We start from the raw sequence: 10,815 nt of genomic DNA, 5'->3' as shown, positions 1-10,815 counted from the left end.
TTTGCCTAGGTACGCCTCTGATTTCGGTCGCCCTCCTCTGGACACATTCCAGCTTCTTGGATTCACTGTTTGCACTCCAGTTTCATTCAAGGCCGGGTCATTTCTCCGAGGATGTCGCCGTTCTTCCCTTGCAATAGACATGATGCCTCTGCACTCTGAACCGCGCTCGTGCGCTCCAAAGGCCCAGCTCACAGCCACCAGACGCACGGAAGGAGCCACTCCTCTGACTGCAAGAGAGGAGGCAACTATCTCCGCTTTGCCAAAGGTGAGCAGATGGTGGGGTTTCTCGGGCCTGAAGTTTTTAATAATCTCTTCTCTTGGCTGAACCCCGGAGAATCCCAGCGGAAGGGCAGGCATTTTCCAGATGGCAGGAAATAAACTTTGGAACACTCCAGTGGGGAGAACTCATTAACCTATGCTGGCGAGAAGCCAAAATCCCCGAAGTTCATGGAAGATGCCCTGGGCCCCTCGCTATCTCTCTCTCCCCCCAACACCTCCCATAGGGGTCTTCCATGGATGATTTACCAGATGAACCATTAATTTGATTATAGGAGGCCTTTGTCTTGTGTGTGTGCGTGCGTGCGTGCGTGTCAGGGCGGGGTTTGAGATTTGATTCTCCAGTTGGACTCTTCCAAGATATTTTTTTTAAATGAGCAATTTAGAAATGACACTTCCTTGATTCTTACAAGCAGGGTTAAAACCTTAGCTCTGAGAGCTGAGAATCTTGCCAAGCGGAAACAAACTAGGGACACATTTATTTTGCAAGAAGAGCGAAACCAGAGTTGGGATCCAGCCGGTTCTCACAGGTTCCCGAGAGTAGGTTACTAATTGTTTGTGTGTGCTGAGAGGGGGTTACTAATGGGTGATTTTGCCACGTGATTTTTGCCTTAGTTACGCCCCTCCTCTCAGCAGTAGCGCGCAGAACTGGAAGCAGTCTAGCAGGAGGTGCACCGGCGTGCGTGGCAGCCTGCACCTGCATGCATTTGTTTGCCGCCCAAGGACCGGCGCAGCGGCTGCGTCCTTGCCACAGCCCCGCCCAGCAATGCCCCGTCCCCGGAATGCCCGACCACGCCCCCGTCGTGCCCCGCCCAGCCCCATTGGCGCTACGCCACAGTTTGAATCCCACCACCATGGGAACCTGTTACTAAAATTTTTGGATCCCACCACTGAACTGATCTCCAAATAACCCAGATGGTTCTCTGGAGAAAATGGCTGCTTTGGAGGGTGGAACCATTGGCATTATACCCTGCTGAGGTTCAACCTCTCCCCAAATCCTGCGCTCTCCAGACTCCACCTCCAAATCTCTGGGAATTTCCCCGCTCAAAGTTGTCAGACCTGGGGTTCTGACAAGCTAAAACCTGATAGTGGAAAACTGCTGTCAAGTCTCTGCTGGTTGATGGTGACTCCACAGGGCTTTCAAGGTGAGAGATGTTCGAAGGTGGTTTGCCATCGCCTTCTGCTGCGTGGGCTGAGAGAGTTCCAAGAGAACTGTGACTGGCCCAAGGTCATCCAGCAGGCTTCATGTGGAGGAGTGAGGAATCAAACCCTGTTCTCCAGATTAGAAGAAGAAGAAGAGAAGAAGAGTTTGGATTTATATCCCCCCTTTCTCTCCTGTAGGAGACTCAAAGGGGCTGACAATCTCCTTGCCCTTCCCCCCTCACAACAAACACCCTGTGAGGTAGGTGGGGCTGAGAGAGCTCCGAGAAGCTGTGACTAGCCCAAGGTCACCTAGCTGGCGTGTGTGGGAGTGCAGAGGCTAATCTGAATTCCCCAGATAAGCCTCCACAGCTCAGGCGGCAGAGCTGGGAATCAAACCCGGTTCCTCCAGATTAGATACACGAGCTCTTAACCTCCTACGCCACTGCTGCTTAGAGTCCATAGCTCATGTGGAGGAGTGAGGAATCAAACCTGATTCTCACTGTAACTGTGAACACTGTGTTTCAGGGGGATGGGCAGTTACTGTCCGTGTGAATTCTTTCATTTCTTCTCACAGGTGCTTATCGCTAGGGCAGTGGTGGCGAACCTATGGCATGGGTGCCAGAGGTGGCACTCAGAGCCCTCTCTGTGGGCATGTGCAAACGGTCCCCTCCCCCCACACACGCACATCTAGGCTGGCCTGGGCCGCTGGGCTCAATTATTAGCATTAAACCTAAGACCTAGTTTTGGGGAAACAGTGTAGGTAACCCTGTTAAGCGCTGTTAAACCCCACTGATTTTCATGCAAAGAACTAAAGCGCGATCCTTTACCTGGGAGTAAGCTCGGTTGCTGGCAATGGGGTTTGCTTCTGAGTAAACCCTCCTAGGGTCGTGATTCATCCGTTGGAAGAGTTGCACGGTTGCTTCAAAGCAAAGCCACCGACTACCACCAAGCTTACTCCCGAGTAACGCACGCCTCTGAGCCAACTGTTTTTTCTAAACTAAAACCTCAGTATTCGGGTTAAATTGCCGTGTTGGCACTTTGTGATAAATAAGCGGGTTTTGGGGTTGCAATTTGGGCACTCAGTCTCGAAAAGGTTCGCCATCACTGGACTAGTCCCTTTGGTAATTCATAATTTTATTGTGAAACCAGCAAAGGTGGGCACGACACAACAGCTTTTCCTTTCCTTCCTTCTGTAACTGCTGGTGGCTCCCAAGTTCCGGACATGCATTGCCCGGACATGTACCAAACGGAGGCCAACATGCAGGCCGGGGGACCTTCTCCAGCAGACCGAGGGTGCTTAGCGGGGAAAGTGCCCATCTCATTAAAGGCCTTTTGCTTTTAAGGCTGGCAAAAGAATGAAGGAAAGTCATTTGGGCGACTTTTACTGCTGCCGCTAGTACATTCCCTCGAAGCGGCACAGATAAAAGTCAGTGCATGCGTAACCTCTAACTGTGGGTTCTGTGGGGCAGAACTTGGAAGGAGTTGCAAAGAACTAAATTTTAAAACAAAATGGTTTACTTCCTTAACAAATAACACTTTTCACATTAACATTTAACAATAACAATTTACAGTCCTTCTAGGTTGCATTTCAAGTCCTTATCTTGACAATCTACTGATAAATGCCAAGTCCAATTCTTCCTGCTGGTGGTTGGCTTATGAAGACTTCAGAGGCTTGGTGAATGGGATCCAAGATGATGAAGGTCCCCAAACGAACTCCCATCAACTACATACATAGCAAGCCCTGAAACAAGGTGTTAAGAGCTTATAAAGAATTAAATCAAGGTCCCAGCCTGGTAGCCTGAGAGCTTCCTCCAACTTCACCAGTTTTTGCAGCCTTCTGCTGCTTTGAGTCTCCACCCCCTTTCTGGGTCAACCCATTCTGAACGTAGGAGTTACACATGATGTTCAGAATGGGTCCTCCTCCCTGCCCCAATCCTTACTGAGAGGCATGGCAATCAAAGATTATCCCAACATTATGAGTTCAAGATGGAGAGTGGAACTAGCCAAGTAGCTGACTCAAAGCCTGGCTCTTTGGAGACGAGCATCAGTGATCGGAAACTGGATCTTTAGATGGCTTTTTTGTTTTTTGCAGGCAAGGGAGAAGAAGAGGATGATTTTGGCCCCTTCTGCCTTCCTACTGAAGCCCTCCCCCTGCTAGATTTTGGAAGTACCTGGAGAATTTTGGGATGGAGCTTGAGAAGAGCATGGGTTGGAAAGGGAGGGATGTTGCCAGAGGTGGGATCCAGCAGGTTCTCACAGGTTCCCGAGAGTAGGTTACTCATTATTTGTGTGTGCCGAGAGGGGGTTACTAATTGGTGATTTTGCCACGTGATTTTTGCCTTAGTTACGCCCCTCCTCTCAGCAGTAGTGCGCAGAACTTGAAGCAGTCTAGCAGGAGGTGCACCGGCGTGCGTGGCAGCCTGCGCCTGCATGCATTCGTTTCCCGCCCAAGGACCGGCGCAGCGGCTGCGTCCTTGCCACAGCCCCGCCCAGGAATGCCCCGCCCCCAGAAAGCCCGGCCACGCTCATCCATGCATCCATGCATATCTATCTATCTATCTATCTATCTATCTATCTATCTATCTATCTATCTATCTATCTATCTATCTATCTATCTATCTATCTATCTATCTATCTATCTATCTATCTATCTATCTATCTATCTATCTATCTATCCATGCATCCATCCATCCATCCAGTCATCTATCCATCCATCCACGCATCCATCCAGACATGCATTCATCCATCTATTCATCCATCTATTCATCCATCCATGTATCCATCCATCTATTCATTCATCCATCCAGTCATCCATCTATTCATCCATCCATCCATCCATCCAGTCATCCATCCATCCATCCAGACATCCATCTAGACATCTATCCATCTATTCATCCATCCATCCATCCATCCATCCAGACATCCATCCAGACATCTATCCATCTATTCATTCATCCATCTATCCGTCCGTCTGTGTATTCAGCTTTCTATTCAACCCTATTACATCCCTCGATCTAGACATATCTACATAAAATTGGCAGTTCAATAACATATGAGCGATAATCATGGTTAATATTGAAACTAAAGTTATACATCGTCGATTACATGGCGTTAAATATTTCAACAAGGAAATCGAAGCAAGGTTTCTAGGGCTGATTCCGCACGGGCCAAAAACAGCGGTGTGAAAACAGTGTGAAAACAGTATAAACCCTTTTACACCGTTTTAAACTCTTTCACACCATTTTCACACTGCTGTTTTTGGCCCATGCGGAATCAGCCTAGGAATGTAGAGAGAAACTTTATTCGTGAAGAAAAGGAGCCTCGGGGAATCGTTTCATTACAAAAGTGCCATCACGAGTTGTTTACACAAAGTGGGTATACTGTTGCTACAATTCTGCTAACCTTGTGCCATATAAGGTCAGCCTTTAGCACTGCCTTTACCAAACTGGTTACTGACACTGGGGCAGAATAAAATCAGTTAATTCCGGTCTGTTTGAATTGTTAAACAAGTACATCGTCTGCCTTAAAATAACCAAAAAATACACGTTCTGTTAAAAACCAAGGCAGAAAGATACCTTTTCGACTGGTTTCCTAGCTGAAAACAATGGCCTGTTCTGTTCTCTCCTCCCCGAAGGCTGTTGCCATGGTAAAAAATTATGTAGCTAGAAGTTTAGTTTCGAGATAAGGAAACAGCAACTCTGAACATTAGACGGGTAGAGAGAAATCACGGAAAACGCTTTGCGCATTGCTTACTGATTGGTATATAAAAACAGGTCGTAGAGATATTCCTCAATCAATACCCATTCATGGCCATACATATATATCCATTATTTCCTTCAGTGGGGAGGAGGAGAGAAAAAGGGCAGCGGCGGGGGGGGGGGGGGGAGTTGCCATGGCTGGAGGGGACCAATGTTAAGAAATGGTGACCATTTGGATCGGAAATTCCAAAGTTAGAATAAAATCAACTTGTTATTGTATTTATTATTTATTTATTGGATTTATATCCCGCCCAATCCCCAAAGGGCACTGGGCGGGTTACAACAAGCTCAGAACATTAAAATATGGCACTCAGCTCAAACTGGCTGAACACACGTTCACAACCAGCAACCCATGCTGAAAAATGATGCTCTTCTCACAGTCAACGGGAGACTTTTCTTGCCCAAAGACCGTCTCCAACCAGGGCCTGCAACACACCAAGATCTGTCCTCCTATCCACTCATTCACTCGTTCATTTGCCATTTACAGCTTCTTACCACAGTCCTATGCTCCATTGTCTTGCATACCTCTTACGTGAAATTGCTTTTGAGCTGTTGTGAGTTTTCTGGGCGGTGTGGCTGCGGTCTGGTGCTTTTGGCTCCTAATGTGTTGCCTGCATCTATGGCTGCCAAATGCACAGGCCATGCGTCGACAACTGCAAATCAATTGCACCCAGACACATGCAAACGCGCTTCCCCCGCCCACCCCCTGATATGAACATATAGCTTATAATGTTTTAAGCCATTGTATTTAATCGTATAAGTTATATGAGTGTAATTCACGAGGCACCAATGTAAAGGATTCAATGGTGTTGATGGTGAAGTAACCTTGAGTGCATTCCACAGCCCGGGTGATGGGCCAGATGCATCGGCGGAGACTTTATCTTTGCGCGGGAGATGAAGCCTCTGTTCCCATGGGAAGCAGGAAGGGGGGATGGGGTGCCTGGTATTATAACCTGTGCTTCTGGCGGGAAGTGTCATTCCTGCCACTGCGTGTACTTGAGCTTTCTAAGATGTCTTAATAAATGGACTTTTACCCCAAAAGCCTTTTATTTCTGCTTCTATGGAATTCCTTACATTGTGGCAGGAATCCTAATTCATCTATATTCCTGTGCAGTGGACCTCTTGTCTTGCGATGGAGAGGTTGAATTTTACTGCGGAAGGTGCGGTAGCCCCCAAAGAGGGCTCCGACCTTTCCCTTCTGGATCTGGAGGAACCAGCAGGAGAACGGGCCTCGCTGGTGGCTCTTTCCCGTCCTCGTATCAGCACGAGTCTTCCTTTACTCCGTTGGAACGAGGGACGTGACGACGACCATGGGGACTTACATGAGTCGTTTGGGGCGCTGTCCATGGATCGAGCGCCTGTGGATCGGATCTCTACCCGTTTTCGTGTGGATTACAAACCTCAGATGCAACCTGTCATGGAGGAGACGGGCTTGACCACCTTTCATGCGGCAACCCAGGAGTCCATTGAACGATTCCTGGACTCGTATTTTGGTGATGCTCCCAAAGAACCACCGTGGCACAGCACTGGGGCCCGTCCAAAGGACACCGGGACTAAACCTGGAATTGGGAGGGGTATCCGTACCGCTTCCCAATCGGACCCCCCTAATCCCGGGCCAGCAACCGCACCGGAGGTGCCTCGGGGAGCCACCGGTGGCTACGGCGGCTACGGTGCCTCCGATGCCTCGCTTCCAGACGACGAAGAGTCCGAGGAAAGCTTGCCTTCCCAGCCGGACCGGTTTCCTCTCCCATCGAGAGAGGACTGGGATGAGGAAGTGGGACGACTGCGAGATGCCCAAGCGGCATGGAACCGTGAACGCCAGCTATGGGAGGAGGAACGGGCACAGTTGCAGCAAGAGCGCGAAAACCTGCAGAGGGACCGGGAACAGCAACGCAAAGAAGTCCAGCTCGAGTTGGACCGTGCCAAAGACGCGCTCCAACGACAATATGCCCAGAATCGGTCAGTCCATGATAAAGTCCTGGAACATTCCAGACTGGATTTACAACGGCAACGCGAAAGCGTTCAGGCTCTGCGCACGCAAAGTGAGCTCACTGAAGCCCTTAAACGGGACGAACTGGCTAAATTGGAACGAGAAAAAGCTGCTTTGCATGCGCACCAGGATGCATTGGCTCGCAAGGAGAGGGATCTGGCTGCGCTGGAGAGGGAACTCAGGAGGCAGCAGACCGGGAAGCCCCAAGTTGGAGTCTATGCTGTTACTGATCATGCCGGTGCCAGGGGGGCCACGTACCTGGGTCCTGCCACCCAAACGCCAGCGGCACCGCCAGCGCCCCCGATTCCGGCTCCCCCCGTACAACAGCTGCCTGCCCAACCTGCTCAACCCGCGCAACCACCTCCCCAGCAGGCGCCAAGAGCCGTCGAACGGGGCTACTATCGGCCTCCGATACCAGCCCGTTTTGATGGGACCGCTTCCAAACTTCCCTACTTCATCTTGCAACTCAATGCCCACTTGGAAGACTATGATGATCTATACCGGTCTGAACGCGAAAAAATACGGGACATCGGCTCAGTCCTGGATGGGGCAGCAGCCGACTGGTTCGTGACTGTTTTGGATTTGCAGGATGAGGACTCTCGTACAGTGCCCGCATTCCTCCAAGCTTTAAGAGCGCGCTTTCAAGATCCAGGCGCTGAGAACGAAGCCATCCGCACCATCAAAACCATCCAGCAGGGCAACCGCCCGTTTGCAGAATTTGTCCGTGAATTTCGTGCGGCGGCTGCTCGACTTCCTCCTGAGTGGCCTGAGCGCATGAAATGCGAATACTTCTCGGATGCTGTGGACAGCAAACTACGTGAAACGGTGTTTTTAATTCGGGTTCCTCGTACCATTGCAGATTGGATCCAGTTGGGGTCTCAAGTGGCGTCTCGTTTGGAATACGCTCGTCAAGGAGGCCGCCCACGCCCTAAAACCACTACTGTGTCCACCAAATCAAGCCCAGCCGCTCCTACCGAAACCACCTCCGAACGCCGTCGCCGACTTGGGTTGTGCCTTTACTGCGGAGGGCCAGGTCATCTAGCCGCCAACTGTCCCAAGAAGCAAAAACCAACCACTCCAGCTCCGCGCACTCCGTCGGCCAAACCACCACGCAGGTCAGGGCCGCCTCCCACTGGCTCGTCTAAAGCGGTGACCGAAGGCGACCCAGAGGAGGGGGAAGCAGCTGTTTGTCTTTCTTCAGCCCCCATGGACATGGGCCCAACTCCTGACGCGGTGAGTGAAGGCAGCGCTCCCATTACTGTTCAAGCATTTCTGGCCAACCCCGCTAAACACACTCGCATTATAGCCTCGGCCCTTGTGGATTCCGGCTGCTCCCACTGTTTAATGCGGCCCCAGGTGGCAGAGGAGCTCGGTTTAGACCGAATTCCCCTGGCTAAGCCCATACCATTCACCCAAATGGACGGCAGCCCCCTCGGAAACGAAGGTCCGGCCCAGTACAAAACACAGCCGGTTCTCCTCCGTTGCGCCGACCATTGGGAGAAAATTAGTTTCATTTTGGCGCCAGTGGCCAAACACTCCATAGTTTTGGGCATGCCTTGGTTATTGTTACATGAACCAAAATTCATTTGGAAGGAGAGGATCCTAGAATTCACTGACCCTCCCTGTGGTGAACACATGAACTGGGAAGAAAACCCAACGTCTCCTGACACACCCCCCTCTCTGGCTTCCTCAGTGATTGCTCCCGATTCTATTGGCATCCCACCTGCATATCAGGATCTAGCCAGAGTTTTTCAGGAGCAGGAATGCGATCAGTTGCCCCCCCACAGAGACACTGACTGTAAAATTGTCATACAACCAGGGGCACAACTACCCAAGGGTAGAATCTACCGCATGAGTCCCAATGAGGAGAAGGAACTTCGTGCCTTCTTAGATAAGAACCTTGCTCGCGGTTTCATACGACGGGCTACCAAACACACACACGCTGCTCCCGTTTTGTTTGTCAAAAAGAAAGATGGGTCTTTACGGCTTTGCACAGATTATCGAGGTCTCAATGCGGTCTCCCTGTCCAATAAATATCCTTTGCCTTTGATCAAGGACCTTTTAGATGCACTCGGCAAAGGACGCATTTTTACTAAATTGGACTTGAGAGAAGCTTACTACAGAGTCAGAATTGCTGAAGGATATGAACACCTGACTGCGTTTAACACAAAGTTTGGACAGTTTGAATATTTAATAATGCCATTCGGGTTAAGTGGGGCCCCCGGAGCTTTCATGGCCCTTATCAACGAAGTTCTCCATGATTTACTGTACAAGGGAGTGGTTGTATACTTAGATGACGTTTTAATTTACTCGCAAACTATAGAAGAGCATGAAATATTGGTTCGAGAGGTATTGAAACGCTTGCTTGACAACTCTCTCTTTGCCAAACTCTCCAAATGCTGCTTTCATCAGACCTCCATTGACTATTTGGGTTACCGGATCTCGCCCGAGGGCTTAACAATGGATCCTGCTAAAATTGAAGCAGTCCTCCAATGGCCTGCCCCCACCAACCGCAAAGAACTCCAGTCGTTTCTTGGTTTTGCTAATTTCTATCGTGATTTTATACCCCAATTTGCTGAACTAACTCTCCCTCTCACAGACCTCTTACGCACTAAGGGTAAAGATCCACTGTCCGCCAAGCCCGGGGCCCCCCTTTTTTGGTCTGAGAAATGTCAAACAGCCTTTCAACTATTAAAATCTACGTTTACCACCGAACCGATCCTAAAGCACCCTGACCCGGATCTCCCGTTTGTGGTTCACGTGGACGCCTCGGACAAAGCACTTGGGGCAGCCCTGTTGCAGAAAAATAAAGATGGTAGACTGGTTCCGTGTGCTTATTTGTCAAAAAAATTCTCTGGTGCCGAACTCAACTGGACTGTGGGAGACAAGGAGACTGCGGCCATCAAAGCAGCACTCTCCACTTGGCGCCACTGGCTGGAGGGGGCTAAGCACCCCTTCCAAGTTTGGTCGGATCATAAAAACCTGGCAGCTCTTTCCACCCCCCTCAAGATGTCCGCAAAACAACTTCGTTGGGCCGATTTCTTTTCTCGTTTCTCTTTTACAGTCCATTTTTTCCCTGGGAAAACCAACAAACTGGCTGACGCGCTCTCGCGCCTACCCGGGGAGGGGGGTGGAGCTGCCTTACGAGACATTCCACGCACTGTTCTTACCCCCTCCCAGTTGGGGTTGGCGGTCACCCGTTCTCAAACGTCCACTTCTCCTCCACCCCCCGTTCCCAGTCTCGTCTCTCCTTTCCTGCGGGAATTGGAGGAGGCGGGGCTGCGTGAGCCTCCAGCAGCCGAGGGAGACTCCCAATTGCGTTTGGAGAATGGAGTTTGGCGGAGGGGGGAATGTTGGTATGTGCCTCCCCCCCTCCGCAAGCAAGTTCTTGAAGCTTGCCACGATGCCCGTTCAGCTGGACATTTTGGCTTTTTGAAAACTCTGCACTTAGCCCGCCGGCAGTTCTGGTGGCGCGCAATGCGCAAAGACATTGAGGCATACATTAAAGGCTGCTCGGTTTGTGCAGAAGCCAAAACCATCCCGGGAAAGCCCCATGGACTATTGAAGCCTCTCCCGGTAGCTTCCCGCCCTTGGGAAGTCATCTCCATGGATTTCATTACAGATTTGCCCGAAAGTCATGGCAATACG

Source organism: Sphaerodactylus townsendi, linkage group LG06 (genome assembly GCF_021028975.2).
Source record: "Sphaerodactylus townsendi isolate TG3544 linkage group LG06, MPM_Stown_v2.3, whole genome shotgun sequence".
In the NCBI taxonomy this organism is placed as follows: domain Eukaryota; kingdom Metazoa; phylum Chordata; class Lepidosauria; order Squamata; family Sphaerodactylidae; genus Sphaerodactylus; species Sphaerodactylus townsendi.
This window is presented reverse-complemented; position numbering follows the sequence as displayed.